Source organism: Saccostrea echinata, unplaced genomic scaffold, assembly GCF_033153115.1.
Source record: "Saccostrea echinata isolate AGI-Se365-2 ecotype Australia unplaced genomic scaffold, CSIRO_AGI_Sech_v1 ptg000014l, whole genome shotgun sequence".
NCBI classification, from domain to species: domain Eukaryota; kingdom Metazoa; phylum Mollusca; class Bivalvia; order Ostreida; family Ostreidae; genus Saccostrea; species Saccostrea echinata.
In genome coordinates, this window is record NW_026889763.1 from 9,826,569 (window position 1) to 9,850,061 (window position 23,493).

At 32.7% G+C, this 23,493-nt stretch overlaps 1 protein-coding gene across 1 annotated transcript in view; it reads left to right on the forward strand.

Annotated features, from left to right (window-relative positions):
• LOC133187205 (coatomer subunit zeta-1-like) overlaps window positions 1-4,832 on the forward strand; it is a 406,408-nt gene extending 401,576 nt beyond the window's left edge. Inside the window, exon 8 of the mRNA XM_061322568.1 lies at window positions 4,818-4,832. The gene's annotated coding sequence lies outside the window, so the exon portion shown is untranslated. The remainder of the gene's footprint in view (window positions 1-4,817) is intronic.
• Window positions 4,833-23,493: the final 18,661 nt, after the last annotated feature.

Here is a 23,493-nt window from a genome sequence, read left to right on the forward strand (position 1 = left end):
TCAGCTGTTTCAGTACTCAGGTGTATGGTAATGAGCCACTCATTGCATGTAGACAGTATGATGACTTAATGTAAAATTGTACTTTGAATTCTTTATATTGAATTAAAAATTTCTTTTTTATTAATTTTGCAATAACTAGTTTTTTTTTCTTTTAAAACAATGATATATGCAGCCTTTCTTTTATAAAAAAGAGAAAGCTAGGAAACAAAACATGCAGAGAGAGAGAAAGAGAGAGAGAGAGATTCTTTACATTGAATAAAAAGATTTTTTATTTTTGCAAAACCTAGATTTATTTCTTTTATTTTAACACAATGATATTGCAGACTTTCTTTAATTAAAAAAAGAGAATTTAAAGGAAACAAAACACGGAGAGAGAGAGAGAGAGTACTTCATTATGCTAAGATATTATCCATTACCAAGTGTAGCACTCTAGAATCCCGGCTGGCCTGCTTTTCCGCTATTTTATTTTTGGAACCTTGTTGTTTTCCGCGACTACTTTATACTGCTTTTCCGAGATTTACTACATGTTATGTGTTTTCTCCTTTTTTATACTTCCTTTCCGCAATTTTACTCACATGGTGTTAAAAATTAAATGAATCTCTCATTTCACATTGGTCGGTGATAGGTTTTAGATGTAAACAATATGGAAATTGAATCAGGGGGAAAATGTATAATCTACGATGGATTTCCAATCAGAAAAGTTTTAAGGAATGGGGATGTGTCATACCGATGCAGCATTGATAAAATCTGCAAAGCCACGATTAAAACCTCCCTGTGGTAAGCAAGGGGCAACAGGTTTTATCTGGCTAACGGAACATGCGGAAGTCAAGAGGTACGGAAAAGCTATAAATTATAATCGCGGAAAAGCAGTAAAACTTGTCGCAGAAAAGCTGTGTCGAATCGCGGAAAAGTGATACTGCGAGAACCCCCCGTGTTTCTATGCTAAAAGCGACTGATTAATGATCCATGCAGTTGTGCACTACTAACTGCTCACCATACGATTTTACTACAACTTAGATAGCACACGGCAGAGGGTGACTGAAAATCGAAAGGTGCATATACTACATAAGCAAACAAGAGAGCAAATTAGATGTAGATAGGAATGACAACATTGATCATTTACATGAATTATTGTGCAAACAGATGAGGTACACACCATTTAATTGTAAAATGATTAATTGAGATAAGACTTTACTTTCATTATTATTATTTTAAAAATGAATTAAGTACCAGTCCATATAAAAATCAGACAAAAGGTGATACATGAAAGTTCTCAGAGTTTGATGATTTTCCACACATAGATTTCTCTTGCACTATGATCCATGTATGTAAAATAAAAAATGTTTTAGTTCATGGTTACTATGGAAACCTGGCCAAAGAAATTTCCCTAGCAACCGGCCAATTTTTCCATGTGGTAGGACAAAAAGTCACTTATCTTTTAAGACTTGAAATGAAATGTAAATATGAATAAAATTATTCCTCTTCACTAGCATAAAGAAGATACACATTTTAAGTGTTTTAACAACCCAACATGAAGATATCAGATTTAAAGTTAGTTCTGTAATAGACATTGGAAGATATATATGTTTGGCAATTTTTGCTGATTCAGCATTTTTCTTGATTTTGGCAATATTCAAGGTCAAATTAAAATTTGCATCTAAAAATTTCAGCTTTTGCATTATATCACATAAAAGTAGAGGAATGCCTCTAATGAAATCCGAATTCAAACACGTGGGGTTTTTGAAAATTAGTGTCCGTTGCCTAGCAACAATAATGGATGTTTTGATAGATAAATAGTGAATAATTGTGCAGTGTTACACAGAAAAATTGTTGAAATTGTTATATTAGAGTACTAGAAATAAATTTTAAAGTGATAAAACATATATCAGACTTCTTAACAAATTAAAGACTATTGTACAGTTACTTATCTCCATGGCAACAGCAAATTCCCCATAGCAACAAGGCCGCAAAGCTTAATTTTGGCAGATATTCATGTACAGTGGTAAGAAATGTTTCAAATTTAGTCCTAAAATTGCAGTTTAGCAAAATTAAAAATGTATTTTGGACGTCATAAAAGTATTTTTGTTATATAAATTTCCCATGGAAACAATTTTGAGAACATAACAACCACTTGATTTCATTGAGTGTTTGAAAGATTCATTCTCTGCAATTACTTTGACCTTCATATATGAGCAGGAGAATACATAATCACAGAATTTCTTCAACATACTCTATGTGTTATCAAAGAATTTGAAATCATTAACTCATATAAGGCAAATAATGTAACATGGTTACCATGTCAACGTGCCCTAAATTTTGAAAAACTTAACATGTTGTTCAGAGTCCCATCATTAATGTTTACAGCAATTCAGAAAAGTGACAATGAATATGTATAAAAGTCAAAAACTGGCTGTCTTGTATGCAAATGGACAATGTAATTTTGGTCTAATGAAAGTATTTATGTATTAACATATTCCATGGCAACAAATTTGAACACATACATGTAACAACTGAGATATATCTGATAAAGAGTTAAGTTTTTTTATATAACCATTGTCTTGAAGAAGAGTAATGGCACACAAATTGTAGGTGGAATTCGATGTACTCATCTCAAATATTCACTAGAGGAATACATTGTGCAATCATAACTTTAAATTTTGAGATGACACATTTTTACTATGAAAACCCTTTGTTAGCATGGAAATTGGTCCTTTAATGCTTAAGGGAGTACAAAACTTTTTTTTAGCTTTTGTTTGTTTTAAAAGAATTTTGAATATGACACATAAAGTTATCTCCCCTGTGGTACTCTTCTTTCAATTAGGATCAGAAAGATTAAATAAAACAAAGTGGTCGTGGAAAGAATATTTATTGTTTCACAATGCTTTGTATTCCCACTTCTTTCTAGTCATGCACCTGTAAACAACTTGTGTTAAATTATACACCAATTGAATAGAAATACACCCCTGACCCCAGAAAGAAGCCAACATACAGCAAATCAATTTTTTACCAACAGCTCAAAAATTCGCATTGCTGCTATTGGCCCACACTCAAGTCATCATTATGACGAAATGACAGTTATGTATTCATGCAAGATTTCCGAAAAATAGATATAATGTTGAATGTATTCATCAAGTGCATGACACAAATTATTTAAGTTCAAAGTAATACTTTAAAAAAAAAAAAAAAAAAAAAAAAAAAACTCAAATTTTTAGTGAGGTAGGTACTAGTATTTGCCTCACTTGCCTCAACGGCCTTGATTATAAGGTAATCTAGTGACTTTACAAGATTTTAGTTACCAGGAGTAAGGAATTTTTATCATGCACTAAGTATAAGGAGTATAATTTTTGTGCTTGCTCATGTATTCATTAGACAGATGTAAACCCTATTGGAATATAGCATAGCAATGGAGAACTCGCTTCGTGGTTTGAAGGTCCTGGGTTCGAATCCCACTTTGGGACGTGGAGACCGGTCCTTCGGATGAGACCGTATAAACCGATGTCCCGTGTCGTAGTAGGTGCTGTCACGAAAAAGATCCCACACTGCTCAATGACCCTGCGTGCCCAGTATAGGTCAAAATTTGCAGTTCTCCACCGGCAACTGGTGGCGTCTCCATATGAGTGAAAAATTCTCGAGAGGGACATTAAACAATAACAAACAAACAAACAAACGAACGGTAAAACAGCAAAGTGGCACAAAATTTGTTGCATAGGTTTCATTTTAATTTAAAAAATCCATCAAGTAGATATAGAGAATCGAATCTACGAAATTAAATCTTTTAGACCCCGTTAACGCAAAGAGCACAAAAATAGGTCCTATTTTGGTTATGATACTGAAAAGAAAAAAATGTTCAATTTCCCTAATACATGTATCATAGTAGTATTGTTATAGTTTATTTATTATTAGGTTCAGTTAGAGATTTTTTAGGGCCAGAACTGAAAGCCAGGGTTATTGTTAACACTTTATATAATTTTTCCCCATATATTTTCCATAATACATGTATTACATGTAATACATAGCAACGCTCTATATTAAGAGTAAGTTCCGGACTTTTTAAAATTTGGAAATTTAGACCACACCATTGCCTATAAATTTGCATTCCACTTGTTTAGAATTGAATCTTTATTTAGTTATTTAAAAAAATATCAACAGATAAAAACTTGCAGAGAGTTAATTAGAAATTACTTTTCAATATTATTTCCAAAGCAACCCTTGTCGATCAAAGTTATCTTCTTATTTTTCTTTATATATCCAAATCATAATTGCTTTTATTTTTTAATGTTTAACCAAACAAAGAAATATTATGAAATTATTGCTTTTCATACTTTGTTTCCAATGTAACAAGACAGCAAGATTTTTTTTTAACTTTTGGACACAGTCATTGCCACTTTTCTGAATTGCTGTAAACATTAATAATGGGACTCTGAACATGTTCATAAATGTTATTTTTCAAAATTTAGAGCACATTGCCATGGTAATCATGTAACATAGCAAAACATCTTTGCCTCATATGAATTAAAGGTATCCAAAGGACGATTCTCTATAAGGCCATTTTGCGGCCTACAATGACTTCAAATTTTCAAGTAGTATTTTTTCCTTTAAAAATTGCATGAATCAGTAGGCTAATGATTCAATTTAATGATAAATGTTGATTGGTTAATGATGTTATAATATTTGTTATGAAATAAGGTCACAAAGTAATGTACTATCAGTCTGTATTAGCATTAGAGTAATGGGAAAATTCAAGAGGGTGGGTGTGTTAGGCAACTCCTACACATGTCCTAACCACTTTAAACCAACACCAGAATTTACATGTAATCTTCTTATAAACATTAAAAGTGACTACCAGATTATGAACTTGGTTTAAGGTGGTAATGACATGTAAATAAAAACTTTTCACTTCATTTTTTACAATATTTGCAGGAAAATCTAATGATTGAAAATGAAGGCTATCAGCTTATGTAGATTATTTCATATTCTAAACTTTCAGTTAGAACACATGTTTCTATTAATTAAACAAAAATAACATAATTCATGCATTTTTACTCGAAAAATATCTCAAGTTTTACCAAAAATCTAAAATCAAAGTACTGGAAAGACTGTAAGTTATGAAATTACACGTGAAGACAACTTTCATTGAACTGTCCGTTAGAAATAAAGAGATTTTTTTTTTACATACTCAGGTATGAATATAAGTTTTTATTACAATAATTATATTTTTGTTATTATTGTTTAGTTTATTTATGCTACATTTTTGTATTTATTCCTTAGGAGTACCACATATTTTTTAATACTAGAAGTGGTAAAAGATATCTTTGTTGTAGTGGGAAGATACATTTGCTATTTGTGTTATTAACTTATTTTTCTATAGGTACACATGTAACTTTTATAGATAGGGATTTACTATGGGATGGATTCTTAATGGGAATTCTTGCCTCAACCTTTCAGAACAACCCTCATATTTTTCCGTAGGAGTAACCTAAGATCCAAATATTTTGTGTCACCTGGGTGTTGAGAGGACTCAATCTATTTGGATTTCAGGTAGCAACACATATCTTTTATTATTTCTTTTATTTTATCACATTATTAGCTACAAGAGCAGCAGTTCTACCCCCAAAAAATGAGATGTCAAGGGGGAGAGGAGTTTCCTGAGGTTACATGCGATTGATAATTGAATGTTGGTTTATGCCATTTTAGAATTCTTCATCCAAAAAAAGAGATTATCCACTGTAGGTGAAGTGTCACAGTTTTGATTTATGCATGGTTTCATTATTGACACGACCTCCTTTTTAAGGTAATATCCAAAAGACCAGTAACTTTTATTTTTAATGCCGAAGACTTAGCATGGGAACAGTCACTAGCCGCGTTATATGCTTTAGTTTTTGACGCTGCACTTGGAAGAGAATTGAACCCTTGGGCCTCAAGAGTTCAAAGTAAGCATCAAATTCTTAGGGCCCATTTTGTACCTGGGATGTTAGTCCATAGATATGCTAAAACTTTTGATATGCATAGTGAAAGGAGCTGTTGAAAATTTTCCCAGTTTTTATACAGTGCCGTTAAAAGGGGGCAGAGACTTGTGTGTATCATATATTTTAGATAGCATTTTTAATTAAATATATTGTTATACTTGCAAAATAAAATGAAATCAAAGCAATTCTTACGATGTTAACTCATTCTACGTACCATTATATATGTTTATTTCAGCTGTTCTTAGTTTTATATACTCACTTCTCATTTGATTAATCAACATGTACTTGCATTAATATTTTAATCCTTTACGTTCATGGAGTCTTTATTTTTTGTTAATTTAGAATCTATTTTATTAATACCAACTCAATTTTTATTCAATCACAAACAAAAGTCCTTTAATGTTTTTCAACAATTGATACACAACTGTGTAAGACTTTGAAACCATATTTCTTATATGAGCATTTCATGCGTAAAATAGGTAGCACATCTACAAAAACAATACACAATTACAAATAAAACTTATTTGAAATAATATTTTTAAATTAAATGATAATGAAACATTTTTCAACATCATATGGTGTGCATTTTGTAAAGATTTACATTCAAAATATGGAAAATGTGAATGCATCAAAATTCACGTCATAAAAAATATCTTAATCCTTCAATGAAAACAATCTTTGTATTCATTACTTTAATTTGATATATGTCCGACATAAATAAACAATTTTTGATCATTTAAATTTAGAAGCATGCATAAAAACCTGATGTTTATAGACCAACCCTCAATTTTTCAGTACTTGACCACATTGTTATTTCTAAATCACGTGACTTAGGTGATCCATGTTGAAAAACAAACATCAGAATCATAAAATAAAATGATTAAAGTTACATAAAATCTAATTTTTAAGTGATTTTATCGTAGGCCGGAAAATGACCTTATAGAGAATCATCCTTACATTGTCTATTTGCAAACAAGACAGCACGTTTTTTGACTTTTCCACACAGTCATTGTCACTTTTCTGAATTGCTGTAGACATTAATAATGAGACTCTGAACAGTTCTTACATGTTATTTTTTTCAAAATTTAGGGCACGTTGCCATGGTAACCATGTTACATAGCAAGAAATATTTGCGTTATGTGAGTTAATGGTTTCAAATTCTTTGGTAACACATATAGCATGTTTGAAGAAATTCTGTGATTATGTATTCTCCTGCTCATATATGAAGGTCAAAGTAATTGCAGAGAATGAATCTATCAAACACTCAATGAAATCAAGTGGTTGTTATGTTCTCAAAATTGTTTCCATGGGAAATTTATATAACAAAAATACTTTTATGACGTCCAAAATACATTTTTAATTTTGCTAAACTGCAATTTTAGGACTAAATTTGAAACACTTCTTACCACTGTACATGAATATCTTCCAAAATTAAGCTTTGCGGCCTTGTTGCTATGGGGAATTTGCTGTTGTCATGGAGATAAGTAACTGTACAATAGTCTTTAATTTGCTAAGAAGTCTGATATATATTTTATCACTTTAAAATTTATTTCTAGTACTCTAATATAACAATTTATACAATTTTTCTGTGTAACACTGCACAATTATTCACTATTTATCTATCAAAACATCCATTATTGTTGCTAGGCAACGGACACTAATTTTCAAAAACCCCACGTGTTTGAATTCGGATTTCATTAGAGGCTTTCCTCTACTTTTATGTGATATACATGCAAAAGCTGAAATATTTAGATGCAAATTTTAATTTGACCTTGAATATTGCCAAAATCAAGAAAAATGCTGAATCAGCAAAAATTGCCAAACATATATATCTTCCAATGTCTATTACAGAACTAACTTTAAATCTGATATCTTCATGTTGGGTTGTTAAAACACTTAAAATGTGTATCTTCTTTATGCTAGTGAAGAGGAATAATTTTATTCATATTTACATTTCATTTCAAGTCTTAAAAGATAAAGTGACTTTTTGTCCTACCACATGGAAAAATTGGCCAGTTGCTAGGGAAATTTCTTTGGCCAGGTTTCCATAGTAACCATGAACTAAAACATTTTTTATTTTACATACATGGATCATAGTGCAAGAGAAATCTATGTGTGGAAAATCATCAAATTCTGAGAACCTTCATGTATCACTTTTATACACATTTTGTCTGATTTTTATATGGACTGGTACTTACACTACTAAGTCAGAAACGTACTGACATTCCCATTTTTTACTGACAAACTTAGATAATTACTGACAATGTGCTGCCTTTACTGCAAAACTTAGACAATTACTGACCTTTTTACTGCCGGTGCTGATAAACTTAGAAAAGTGCTGACAATCTTAGTCGGTGCTGATAAACTTAGACAATTACTGACCCGTATTACTGTCCCTGCTGAAAAACTTAGAAAAGTGCTGACATTTACTGATAAGTACTGACCCTATTGTTCTCGCTCTCGGGGAGGGTGCAGTGGTGTGAAAATATTTGGTTGTTAATAACTTTAACTTTAGAAACAGTCTTATCTTAATTTTTGAAATAAAGTTTCAATTCCCAGACAGTTAATTTTTTTTTAACTAATAGTTTTATAATTGGTATCTGTAAAATAATTCATAACGAATACGATGTACAATTAACTTTGTGTGAATCAAGTTTAAATAAATGTGTTGAATAATTGCACCTTATCCCTATCCCTGTTCAATCTAAAAAAAAAAATAAATTTCATCAATTTATTCCTTCGCAGACGGGTGCTAAATATACCCGTCCTTACAGTATAGTTTGCATTATTTCCTGTTTTCTTCGATCGGAAATACATGTTTCAATTGTATTTTTTTTATCAACAGGACAGACGCCTCTTGTTGAAAGAAATCTTAATCTACTAAGATTGAATAATTTACTAATCGGTAATTTCATTTTCTAAATGTTCTTTGACATCTGTACAAGTCATATTCTACTAGCGCTGTTTGGGATATCCGGTTTCAATTGATCATAAGCGAGTTCCCTACTGAACGAGAGTAAATATCTAGAACTTCAAAATATAAACTGTACCTTGTTAATTTTGTCACTAAATACATTATATCTAAGAAAAACGGATTATCATTAAAATATTAGTGAACATGTATCCCAAGTTATATAGCTAGTGCTCTAAATTAGAATTCACTCAGGCGTTATAACGAAGCAGTTACATACTTTAATAAACATGTATATTTATTCTTTATTAAATAGCTAGTGCTCTAAATTAGAATTCACTCAGGCGTTATAACGACGCAGTTACATACTACACGAAAAACATGACCACTTGGTACAATGTAAGATCGTAATCATTATTATTTGTATTTAATATATATTTGTTCATTTGTTTTAGTTTTGATTAATATTTTTTCACTGTCTTCTTTCTAAGACTAAGATTTTGCACTGCAGGTCCTCACCATCTCGAGCTGATGTTTCTCTCTCTCTCTCTCCAAAAAAAAAATCAATATTGATCCAGGCGAAGTGAAAACAATGTAGATAGTTTTAAATATAGTATAACTCTGAAAATTAGTTTTTATTGTTATGATCTTGTCTGTAAATTGTTCTCGAATAATTATTCTATAATTGTTTACTAAATGTTTAGAAAATGTGCCTTGAATTATTCTTAGGGGTTTTTTTTAATTTGATAAACAAACTTTACATGGATGCAATCGACAACACATTATTGTTCTCTCACTTTACCTTCCCTTGGAATGTACAATCCCGACTTAACAGAACATATTAGGAAGAAAAACCTGATAGCCATATTTTTGCAATATTTTAGGATTTCCACTTTTAATTCATTTAATTTTTTTTTGTTTTAAATTGCAGCTAAATCTGAATAGTTTGTGTCTTTCCCGAATTGGATTTTCACATTTTATTTTTAATTAATCATTCATTTAATTTATATAATATAAATCTAGACAGTATATTTTTTTTTAGATTATTTTATTTTATTCTAAATAGAGGGTGAGAGATTGTATATTGCGTATGTATTTGTTGAATTGCTCAAAATTGTGTAGAAAAACAGAATAGTCTACCTGTTTCCGTAATGTTGCGTAACTCACTTCCTGTGATATCCGGCGAGTGCCCCTCTGTATAATTCAGCAGTGACACCTATTGTCTTATTTTCGCTACTGTACACACTCGGATCGCCTCAGGCGATTTCTTCTACACACGGGTGCTTCACAGAGTTTCCGATTGTGTGTTCAATAATTCTGTAATTCTGTCGGTTATCAGCAAACACATTTTGGATGAATAATTAGCACAGTATTACTGTAATATCAAATTGGTTTATATACTGAACAAAGTTCCCGACCACGCTATGAAACGATTTATTTATTTATTTATTTAGATTATTTATTGGTGAATTGGCGTTGAGCTTGATAAAACCTTTGCTGGTAATTCATTAAATAAATCTACGGAAAATAAAATTTTAAATAACTACAATAGATAAAAGAAATTAATGTCTAATAAATAAACTTAAAAAAAAAATCATACAGATAGAGGGTATGAAGATCATCAGTTACACATGTAAATACGATTTGATTTGAACATTTTGTCATTTAATATACAATATCTAATTAGAGACATAAATATTTATTTGCGTGATCTAATGCACCATGCATCTTTGTGTAAACTAACAAAATGTGCAGACCTCAGTGCGACATCAAAACCTTACCATTCAATCAAGCGAGAGCGTATCAAAATAATGCTATCGATTTTATTGACATATCAATCGTTCGCACAAAATAAAAAATTACGCACTATGATTGTTTCTGGCTCAAAATTTTCACAGATCTCGAAAATTTATGTACTAATTAAACCCAACAATATTATTTTAACATTCAAGCTTGTTTGCTATATCTTAGGAAATCGGCTTCCGTTATATTATAATACGTCTTTATTAAAGATCGCACGTGTCGTCCCCCCCCCCCCCCCATTTAAATTGGATAGGAAAATGGGTATGAAGTTCTAGCAACATTCTATTTGATAAGAGGATGGATATGGATTTCTAGCAACATTCTATTTCAAGATGCCGCATCAACAAATAAACTTCTGAAAATATAAAATTAGCAATTCAAGGAGTATTTTACTTAACTTGAAAAGCAAGAATTGTCAATAAATATGTATCATTTTGAATCCAAATTAAGTTAAAATATACGAAATAACGATATTTTGTCTCAAACCGCTGAATGTATTTATTTTTTAGATCATAGCTCATTTAATTATTTTTTTATTACTTAATATCAAATGAATTGCCGTGCATTACAAATCATTACAGTAATAATTAAACCTAAAAAGAACACTCTCATGTAGGGATTCAGAAATCCCAGATATGGAAATCAAGTAAAAGATGTACTTGTATTTTATTCAAAAGAATAGAATGGACAGTAACTTACTAATCAATGAATATCAAGGATCGAAGAATATCAATACAACCCCATAGCCCCAAAAAAGTAAACTGTCCAAACTTTTAAAAAAAATTATATCCTATTTCGAGGGGAGGGGTACCTAATTTTTTAGAATGTTGTCTTTATTTCTTTCTTTCAAATGCTGGAATTTGGGTATGTTTGACTGTACAGCACACAAATGGGGGGGGGGGGAGGGGGGGGGCAGCGTCCACATCAAAATTTACATATGAAAACTACACCAAAAGACTATTCTCAGAAAAGCCCCCCCCCCCTCCCGGCCCTACCGCATACTCTGGGTATGAAATATTATAATTATTCAAAATTAATTCCATATAAGGCACCTACCCAGACAGTTTTATTTTTTTAAATACGGAATTATAAACAACAAAAAAGGGGGGGGGTACATGTACATTACAGGGAATATACATGTATAATAATAATATTTTTTTTTTATAATCAGGAGGAAAAGATCCCTGTAAAACGCCATATTTTTCTAATAAACACCTCTAAAAATAATTTATAAATTGCTTATCTGCTGAAAGGTTTTGAAGTTTTAAATATGTTTTCCTTATGAAATATTTTCAAATAATTCTTCTATAAATTGATCGTAGGAGCTTTTAAAAAATATCATTGGGGCATAGTTATAAAAATTATTTTTAAAAAATCAAATAAACCCTCTTTAAGATTAAAAAAAATCAATTGCACACCTCCGCAGTCTCCCCGAGAGCGAGAACAATAGGGACAGTACTTATCAGTAAATGTCAGCACTTGTCTAAGTTTTTCAGCACCGGCAGTAAAAGGTCAGTAATTGTCTAAGTTTATCAGCACCGACTAAAATTGTCAGCACTTCTCTAAGTTTATCAGCACCGGCAGTAAAAAGGTCAGTAATTGTCTAAGTTTTGCAGTAAAGGCAGCACATTGTCAGTAATTATCTAAGTTTGTCAGTAAAAAATGGGAATGTCAGTACGTTTCTGACTTAGTAGTGTTAACATTTCACTAATGATTAGTTCATGCTTTATGAGATGATTCTGCAATCTTTTAATTATATACATATAAATAAAACTAATGGGAAATAGATGGTAATAATTTTAAGCCAATATCCCTTTATCCTTCTACACATTTATAAGGAAATAATTGATTCTTTTTCATGTATAAATCTCTAGATATATATAGAATGCCATGACCTCGTATTTGATTTTTTTAAATAATCAAATGTTTGACACTTCAATAAATCACAAAAAAGCTTTAAGTTAGAAAGTAAATACTTTTTATCCCAAGTTTCAGAAATTCTTGGAAAAATCTGGTAAAATTTTTCCAAATAGTTGAATTAAGGCCTATTTTGATGGATTGTCATCCATTAACATTCATATATTACCTTGTATAAATAATGTAACGTCATGACGTTATAATATATAAAATAAAATTGGAATACAATACCAAATTCAAACGACTGTAAAAAGAAAACTAGAAAAGATACTGTTAAAAAATAAATTGTGTTATAACCTACAAATCTTCCAGTTTGATTTGAGAAAGTTTCATTTATTTTGGCAACTAGGCCGATTTTGGTACTTCGTGGCTCTACCTCTTTTATAGAAGAAGTGATTGACCTTCTTGTTTTGTCAAATTGAGTTATCCCGAGTTGTTCTCCTTTAATTATGCTACGATATTGGTCGATCTCGTCATCGTGTCGGTTTTGTGTAACAATTTTATACACATGAGTGAAGTCCTAAGCCGCGTTGTTTTATATTTTGCTTGTTATATTGATTTGAATGAATATGTTAACGTTATGAATTTGTGTCTCATTACAAGTCTTTAAGACTTCTGTTTAGGTGTTGGCAACGGTCAGGGTCAGAGTAAATGTATTGAGAGTGAATAGGTCATGTAATTTCATTTTTTTTTTAGAAGAGGTCATATTTGAGTTTCCTTGCTGATTGGAGATAATCAGCTGGTGGTAGCGCTACTAGGAAAAGGATTTTCCCGCTAAACAAATTTCGTGGTGGCAGTGGTGGGATGTGACTTCGCAGACATGCGTCCACATTCAGAGAAACGTGCCCACGCAGGTATGTTAAGGCAGTACCCAGATCATATTTCGGCGAATTTAGACTTTTTTCGTAAAATGTAACATTGATAAATCGGAAAAACCATAGATAAAACATTTACTATTATTATCCATTGTATAGACGTCATTGAGTCTTAGGCTAAAAGAAGCACTCCACTAGGACGTCATCACGTGATGTCTATAAATAGAAAAAATGCCTTAATGAAAAAGTGAAAAGTTCAACACTACCCCGGAGATAATTCATTTCTTTTAGTGAAAATAATTATGTAAAAACATCACTGGGCCATGAAAAGTGCTGCTAGAATCCTACTCTCCTGACACAGAAAAAAATATTCCAAAATTTCGCATGAAACCTTACCAAAATTTTTACATTTTATACATACGATCAAGGAATTTTTATCAATTCATGTTAACCACACGATTCTAGCAGCACTTTCCAAGTACTATAGAATAAAAGCTTTCGATACAAACAAAAATTATATTTCAAAGTATGCGGCGTAGTGTTGAACTTTTGCATCTTTTTTGTTATAGAACGACAGAGGAACGGCTGATCGGGATTTCAAAGCACGGACTATGTTCATTATAAGAAAACATGATAAGAATATATCAGCGTACCTGATTCTTAATCTTTAATTCCTTATGAATCACACATAAGATTCATGGTATATGCCTTAAAACTCCCATTTCATATATTTGTTTACATGAATTCTCATTTCACTCGGCAAATATTTGATCAATAGTTATGACGTCATGGATTTGGTATTTAATAGCGATTCTCTGTAACCACTTAAACTTCGCCACGCATGGTCACCGATTTTGATGAAACTTTGCCCATTATTACAACTTGACACCAGAAACATATATTAAATAAAATTTCGTTGCTAGTGTCTTGGTTGCCATGGTAACAGCCAGAAAAGTTGAAAAAATTGAGATTTTCAGCTACTTTGAATCTTTATAACGCCTTAATAAAGACTAAGAAAAACAAACAAACCATTCTCCCAAAAACATGACACCTTGTTGCCACTTATGCTATAAAGAAACTATTTAGAATTTATCTCTTAGTAAGTGGTAACCATGGGTACATTTGGAATACATTTTAGATGCTGAAAAATGCTGAAAAACGCTCAATATTCACCAATGATAGATGTTACATGATCAAACTCAATCAACAACCTAAGAAAAACAATAAAAAATATTTGACCTTATGTAATTAGGTATTGGCAATATTATTCTAAAAATAACTTTCATGGTTGCCATGGTAACACAGCGTAACCATGCAAAATCTGTTGCTATGATTGGGTTAATGCTACTATCTTGAGGAAAAACAACAAAATTCATGACTAACACATATACATCCTTGGAACCTTGCAACACCGACAACATAAGAAAAATTGGGATTAAATGTTACTTTGCATTGTAACCATGGAAACAACGTATCAGTCGTTTAAAGTGATATTTTTTGCTCCTTTAGGAATTTACTTACCTTTTAATCAAGAAACATATTATTTGACTCACCTTGAATACTACTTAACTGGTAGAACTAAAGTTGAATATCATATATTGATAAAGTTTGTTGAAAAATACAACACTGTTGCTATGGTTACCAAGAAGGGAAAATGTTCAATTTTGTTAATTTTATATCAATATTAAACCGTATGTGCCAGCTTTTTGCATCCAGTTAGAGATTGGGTGGTAGTCAAAATTCAAAGTCAGGTTAGTTGTTCATATATATCAATCATAAAATTTTGGGAATCTACTTACAAGGGTGCGTATCCAAGGAAACAGAATATTTTTCAAATTTTTATGCATATTTTTTCGGCTAATTTCCATAGCAACGCTCTATTTAAAGAATTGAGTTTGAATTTTTTGAAATGTGAAAATTAGGGTCACACCAATGCCTTTAAAAATTGATCATCGGTTATATAGAAATATGCTTTTTAAAAATATAGGATAAGATTAAAACACTAAGAGAGTAAATTTAAAATCCTTTTGAGGTAAATAAACCATAGCAACCGTTGCCAACCTATAAGAAATATATTTCGTCCTTGGTATATGTTACAAGGATCTCTTGTCTATTATTTGCTTGCATTTCAACCTATAATTGTTTTTATTCTTAAGTATATGACTTTATAAAATTAAATGAACAAAATTATAACTTTTGAATACTTTGTTTCCATAGTAACGTATGTAATAGTCGATTTACCAAACATGTTTATCATGCATTTAAGACATCAGGCCTTCAACTTTCAGAAACAGTCATTGCCACTTGTATGCTTTGCTGCAAACGTTAACTGGGGGACTCTGAACATGTTGAAAAATGCCATTCTTCAAACGTTAGGACATGTTGCTATGGTAACCATGACACGTAGCAACCAATTTTTGCCTGATTTAAGTTTACGGTATCAAAGACTTTTATCATAGAGAGTTTGGAAAAATTCTGAGACTATGCGTGCCACAGCTCCTATATAAAAGTTCAAGTCATTACAGAGAATTGCTCTTAACCCCCGTGCTAAATAATTAGCTATTTATACCACCCAAAAACGACAATATTTTGTTTATGTTATGTTTTGAATGATTTCATTCTTTTCTTGGACCTGAAATTAAACTTTAAAGATAGATATTAAGAAATCATTATTTCTATAGTTCACGTCATACAGCTTACTATGACGTCATATTGTGAAGGCAAGTAGGATATCTCTGGGTGTAGCCTTAACATACCCGCGCAGCCTCGAATTTGTTCAGCTACGGTCCAAGAAGTTGATAGCATCAGTGAGCTGACTTTTTGGAGGGTGTACAGACTTTAGTATTCAACGTGCCTGAGAGCCTTGGAAGAAGACCTACGATGTCACGATGCACAGCCTGGGTCGGAGTCTGGGATACCATTTTTATATATTAATTTATTGATGTTGAGAAGTTTTGAGAAGGACTGTAGTCCGATGTTATAGTTGTTGTAGTTGAAGTAGAGGTGTAGTGTTCATGTTTTGTCAAATCAGTTTAATTTTGGGACTAAGTGAGAGGTATTCCTGGTTGATAGGGTTCAGTGAGAGAAGACCTAGAGTATGTTATTCAGTGAGAGTGAATACTGTTAGCAGAGGTTTTAAACTTGAGACCTAAGTTGATGGCACATGTGATTTTTCATTTTATGACCTATCTCGGCTTTTAATTTGCAAAGAAAAAGAGACCCTGTGAATAAACAGAGTACTACTGTTGTTATGAATAAAGAAATGGCAAGCAGGAGAAGAAACCTTGATTAAGAAGTCAACACAGAGAGGAAAGGGATAGGCCAACAGACACAGACACTGATACAGAAGTTTCTAAGAGGAAAGTTGACAGCCTGAAAGACTCTCATGGTGGAAGTAAGAATATTACAGTACTTCAGAACCCGAATGGAATGGAAGCAGATCAAGACATTACGCCAAACACAGACAGAGACGATGAAGTAGAATTTCATGCATGCAGAGATAGAAATGACACAGATATTGACCAAGAAGACAGGGATGTCATAGCACCTGTGAGTCCTATTCATTCACCATTAGAAGTAGGGCTGTTAAAGGAGCATTACAGGATACGAGTCAAACTTTACTGACAACCATTACTAAAGCCTTTTGGAAAGTTTCAAATGAGCAGCAAGATGTTGACAATGACAAGAGACAACATGAAAACACAGAAAAGAGAAGTCAAACCTCCATTAAAAGCAGCCAACGCCCTCGTAAAAAGTCACAAAAGCAGGGAAGAATGTCGACCCCCCCAAAAAGAAGATTTTTAAGTCAATCATCATCAGATGACAGTGAAGAGGAATTTAGTTCAGAAGACTATACAGATGACTTGGACCTAGGAATTCAAGAAGAATACTCTTTAAAATCACACAATGTGAAGTTACCTCCCTTTACTGGTGAAGAGGATTGGAAGGTATGGTTTAACAAATTTAAAACAGTAGCAAAGAGACAACACTGGACCAGAGGACAAAAACTTGATCAGTTATTACCCAGATTACTTGGAAAAGCAGGTGATTTTGTGTTCGGACAACTATCACAAGAGAAAATTGACAACTATGAGGAACTTGTGGAAGAACTTAACAACAGATTCAGCATCATTGAGACAGCTCGTAGTTATAAACTGCAGTTAAACAAAAGAGATCAGAAGCCTAGAGAAACCGCAACTCGGTATGGAGCCGAGCTGAAAAGACTCTTGGACAAAGCTTATCCTAACAGAAACCCTGAGACAAGATGTGAGGATTTACTCCGGAGATTTTTAGATGGACTTAATGATGGTTTTAGATAGAATTTGTCAAAGATCCTGTAGATATTGATGAAGCTATCAGACATGTAATCAACTTCACAGATGCTAAGAAGTCCAACTACACAGATGAGCAAGAAAAAGACAAAAGAGAATAGCAAGACAAGTGAAAGTAAAGGATATGAAGAAAACTAATCAGAATGGCATGGAAAAGAGTCAAGGAATTACAAAGGAAAAAGAGTCGGAAAAGGGAGGTAACTCTTCAACAGAACCTTTACATGCTGGAAACAGAGTGAATAAAGAGATAATATGTATGAAGAGAGAAGATTTACAGAACTTGATGAAAAGTCTGATGATTGACGTTCAAAATAAAGCACCTCAATACCGCACCAAAGAACCTCACACAGTCATGACAGAACTTGTTTTAAGTGTGGAAATCTGGGACATTTGTTAAGTTTTGTCCCCAAAACAACGGAGTTCCTAACAGACCCACAGCAACACCGCTAAGAGATAATCGCTCACAAAGTTCTGCTGATGGACAGAGAAATGCAGCTACAAATCAGACATTTGCTCCTTTGTTAAACTAGACAGGGTTGACTGCTGGTCGAGAGCTGGCCCTGGGGGAAACTTTGACAGACCACATTATGAAAGTTAAGCTGGAAGAGAAGAGCAGATCATCCAAGAGAAATTTAAGCATTTAAATGAAGGAGTACTTCTAGAAGCAACAGTAAATGGACTTAAAGTTAATTTCACAGTGAATACTGGAGTGCTAGAACTGTGATCTCAGAGAGGATTTTGAACAGATTACCAGAGAACAGAAGACCAGTGTTAGAAAAATCAACAGAATTATGCAACTGTAGTGGTGAACCTCTTAGAGAAAAAGGCAAAGCTAAATTCTAAAAAGAGATGGGACAAATCACCCTCATTAAAGAGCTTATAGTAGCAGCTATTGAAGATGATGGACTCTAAGGAATGGATATTTTGATGGAAGAAGGAAAACCTACTGATGTTTTACTAAGTAGAGGAATCATCTTGTTTCATGGTGAAGAAATCCCATGCCATACAGGAAGAAATCAAACAATCAGAAGAGTTACAGCAGCAGACAATGAAATAATACCTCCATACTCAGAGAAGGCATCTCATCGAAGTCACAAGATGCTTACTGGGATCCATGTCTTATCACAGAAAATTATTAAATGATCTTAATTTCAGAATCCAATACAAAGAAGATGGAAGCTCAAAAGTCGTGCATCACAACAAATTGAAGAAATGATGCGGCGCTGATGTTCCTTTATGGTGTAAATAATAAAGCGTGCTTAGAAAGAGTTTAACGTACAGTTCAATCGACGCGTACGGCGACAGATCGACATATTATAATGTCTACCCTTGCCCTTTGCCCCTTTACTTTTATCTGTCATTGTAAGAGTGATAATCTCAGAACAATGATAAAGTATCATGTTGATGAGAAATGAAATCTTATTAACAATGAAAATTTTTAACATTATTACAGATGGCCATAGGAAGAGCATTCCAATGTATACACTGTAAACCTATCAAGCTGATGGCTGGAGAAAATGCTAACATTGAAAATCATATTTTGAGAGTGCATGTTCCCCTGTTTAATGTGCCCTATTCCTGTGCCGGTATCGATGTTCTAAAATAGGAGAGTTTATATGCCACGTTGAAAATTACAAAGATTACGCAACAAAAAGAAAGGCGAGTGAAGATAAATTCCCAGAGACTCGGTACATGTCGGTGGCAGCTAAACCATATGGAGTCAAAGTAGAGACAGACAAGGAGAGGTGGAGCAGAGATCGTTCAGAAGAGTACTGGAAAAGCAAGGACGCAGGGAAAATCAGGTTCTCTCTCATTCTTGAGGCAACGTAAGTCATTTATATTTTATTTTGTTATTGCTTAGGCTACATCTTAATTTTTGAAAGGAATCTTATTGAATTTTATTTATGGAAAGTTATTTTATTGATTTATGAGAAGTAGCAAATATTTTGGTAATTTATCTGGCTAATTTTAGGGATTCGTTTGAGACTTTGATCAGTTGAGATTTGATAGCAAACTAGATTTGGTAGAATTTTATTGAGTTAATTAATTTTAACTTTATTGGAAGTCTGGTTCATCTGATTTCTAAATTAGGCTCTTTTTAATTATTTGCGAGAGAAATTATATTTTAGAAAAGTCTTTGTTGAAAATATAACTTGATGAGGTCTCAAGTGATGATTGTAATTGATGATTAATTTAATTACTGTTGTATGAAGACTTAGGGTATTTCTCATGAGTGATTTTCCTCAGAGAAATTTTATCAGGAACTTTTAGATTCTTGAGGGTGATTTTCCCCTGAGAATTCGATAGCTTATTTATTTCTAATTACTGATAAGAAACTCATGAGTGATAGCCTCAGATGAATTTAGCTTTTAAATTTTATACAAGAAGTGATTGACCTTCTTGTTTTGTCACATTGAGTTATCCCGAGTTGTTCCCCTTTAACTGTGCTATGATATTGGTCGATCTCGTCATCGTGTCGGTTTTGTGTAACAATTTTACGCATGAGTGAAGTCCTAAGCCGCGTTGTTTTATATTTTGCTTGTTAAATTGATTTGAATGAATAAATTTGTTAACGTTATGAACTTGTGTCTCATTACAAGTCTTTAAGACTTCTGTTCAGGTGTTGGTAATGGTCAGTGTCAGGGTCAGAGTAAAAGTATTGATTAATTGAATATTATTGTTTAACGGCGAGTCGGCAATATTTCAGATATACTTCGGCGATCAAATTAAGTGTATATGCCCTTTCATGAAGTTTTAGGTTTCTCTGGCGGCCCCCAGTGAGCGTACGCTTTTTCGAAAACCAGAGAAATAAGGCGATAATGTATAAACATTTATATTTGCAAAAAGTTCATGCATCGTTTGCACATTTTTAAAAAGTCTACTTCGAGTAGGAGAAAAATCGGTACATTCCAAAAGAATATGACTGATAGTTAAGGTTTTGCCAAAGTCAACATGCCCAAAAATTTATTTCAACAATAGATCCGAAACAATGTGGTTTATAAAGCTAAAACTTTTTACAGTTTATGAATATATCTTTGATAAACAGATAGAAAGCATCACTTGATAACAAATACTTAAAAAAAAATATTTATCGAGAAAAAATCTTTAAAAAAAAATGCATATATTTTTTAAAAATACACCAAATGAATTCCGTACTTTAAGTGAAAGCCATCATTGCAGAAACAATATATGTTAATCAATGAAGAGCAAGTTGCACTTCGATAACCTCTGGAAAGTTGTTTTCCCTGTTTATTTTGTCCAAATGTTAGGATTTGAAACCGAAATTACATTGCAAATGGCGGATTTTATAGGGGTCTTGTCTTTAAACATGCCATGCTTTCAATGACAGCCTTTCAGACACCATTCACGTCCAACTTGCCCTTCATTGATAAACATGTATTATTTCTTCAATGATGATTTTCACTAAAAGTACAGAATTAAGCAGGTGCATTCTTTTTTAAAAAATGTGCACATTTTTTTTAAATTTTGTTCTCAAAAATTTTTTTTTTAAATATTTGTTTTCAAGTGATACTTTCTATCCGTTAATCAATGATATATTTATAAACTGTAAAAGTTTTAACCTTATACTTCACATAGTTTGGGAGCTATTGTAAAAATAAATTTTTGGACATCTTGACCTTTGGCAAAACCTTAACGGACATTCGGTTGATATACATTCTGGTTGCAATTCTCTAGTAAGTAAATATTCATGCGTTATTTTTGAATGACCAATACGTATTCTGGAAATAATCACTTCGTCTTGACGTTTCAAGCCGAAATCAGATGATATGTTTACTTTGTTTTCTATAGCATAAAGCTTACTTGTATCACAAAATTCCCAATAAATTTGCCAGAGTGAATTGACATAAAGTTTAACAAAATATTTCATATCAGTGTATGGTAATTTGAAAAAAAAATAACGTCATACTGAAGTGCTGCACTATCAGCTTTGGTGTTTCCAGGGATGCCAATGTGACTTGAAATCCAACAAAAGTCCACTACTTTACCTTGATGAATAAAATGATAATACTGAATTTATATATCTAAAATGTATGGTTGTTCGATGTTCATATTTTTTATCGATTGTAAGCATGAGAGCGAGTCCTAGTATATTGTAAATTTGTTATCAGTAGAAGATTTAATATATTCAAATGCAAGTTGAATGGCTTTTGCTTCTGCTGTAAAAATAGTCGCTCCATTAGGAAGCCGTGTAGAAAAAACACTTTTGTCAATCACTGCAGCTGTTGCCACTTTGTTTTTATCTTTTGAACCATCTGTATAAATATCGACTGAAGAATTCTTAGAATGTTTTATTTTGGTAAATTTCTGTTTAAAAACAAGAGGATTTGTCTCTGATTTCTTAAATTCAGTTAAAGATCTACAGTTGGGTTTATTATTTTCAATGGTGATATGCTGCTGACCCCAAGCGAACGCGCAGTGAACCCAGAGCGCACCCAAATTTTTTAACAGCCGCAAAGCGAACCTGGGGTTCGCTGTTGAATCAGGATGTTAACAATCTGCCTTTTTTTTTAAATTTAAACTTCAACTCATATTTCAACAGTATTTTAATGGCATACTACCTATAATTGTATTTACAGTACATGTATCTCAGCAAGAATTACCATACATTAGATGTATATATGTCTACCGTCAGTAGATGCATATTTTTTGAAGAGGAAACAAAGTTCAATGTAGAAATCACGCCCCCTCTTTATGACGGGAGAAATAGCTTGAATTGTACATTCGCAAGCGCGGCGAAGAAAGTTAAATACTCACTCAAATTCTGAATTATTATAATTAATATTTTGTAAAGAGATTAGGCGATAATTTATGTAACCTATAGCAAAGAAATGACGGAATGATATTAGCACCAGAACCTGCTTTCTGTACCAAGAAAATGAAAAGGCGCCCTTCCCAATATGAGACCGATGAGGATTTTATATTGAATAATACCTTTATTACATGTACATTGTTGTGAGTAACTACGTTAAGTACGAGTATACATGTATACCGACTATATGTTCTTCGGTAGCTTGATACTAAAGAGAGAACTGATCAAGAATCAGTGAGAATGGTGTAGCGGGAAAGTCCTTTTCCCAGTAGTAGAAACTCAAATATGATCTCTTATAAAAAAAATGAAATAAAATGACCTGACCTATTCACTCTCACCTTACAATACATTCTGAAATTAAAAGCAAATACTGAAAATTCCGCTTATGATTGTGTTTTTCATCCGCAGTATGAAGATTTATATGATAAAAGTAAATCATGTATAAAACCTTTAGGACTAAGATCTAAAAAAACACGTAAGAGATTCTGAAATACCTTTGGATATAATAAAACCCACAAACTATTCTGAAATACAGTGGCGGATCCAGGAATCTTTAAAAGGGGGGGGGGCGACCAGTTTGGGGTCGGGGTAGAGGCCCACAGCCACACCCCCAAATAATGATTTATTAAATTTTATGTATATTTTGGACACAAAAGGGAAGAGGCGGGCCTCGCCCCCCCCCCCCTATAAATCCGCCAGTGCAGCTCTCGGTTCGTTTCCAGCGTACCCTTTTCTATCCTACCGCGTGTAAGCCCCGCTCCTTGTATATTCCAAATACACAGTACATTAGTTAAAGTTGTAGTTTGTTGCTCAGTAGTGATAGGAAGCAGGTATACCTGTAAGTGACAAACGGAGGACCTAAATAATACAAGCATTCCGAGAGTATTGCATTAGCAATACTAGTCCCCTACCGGCAAGT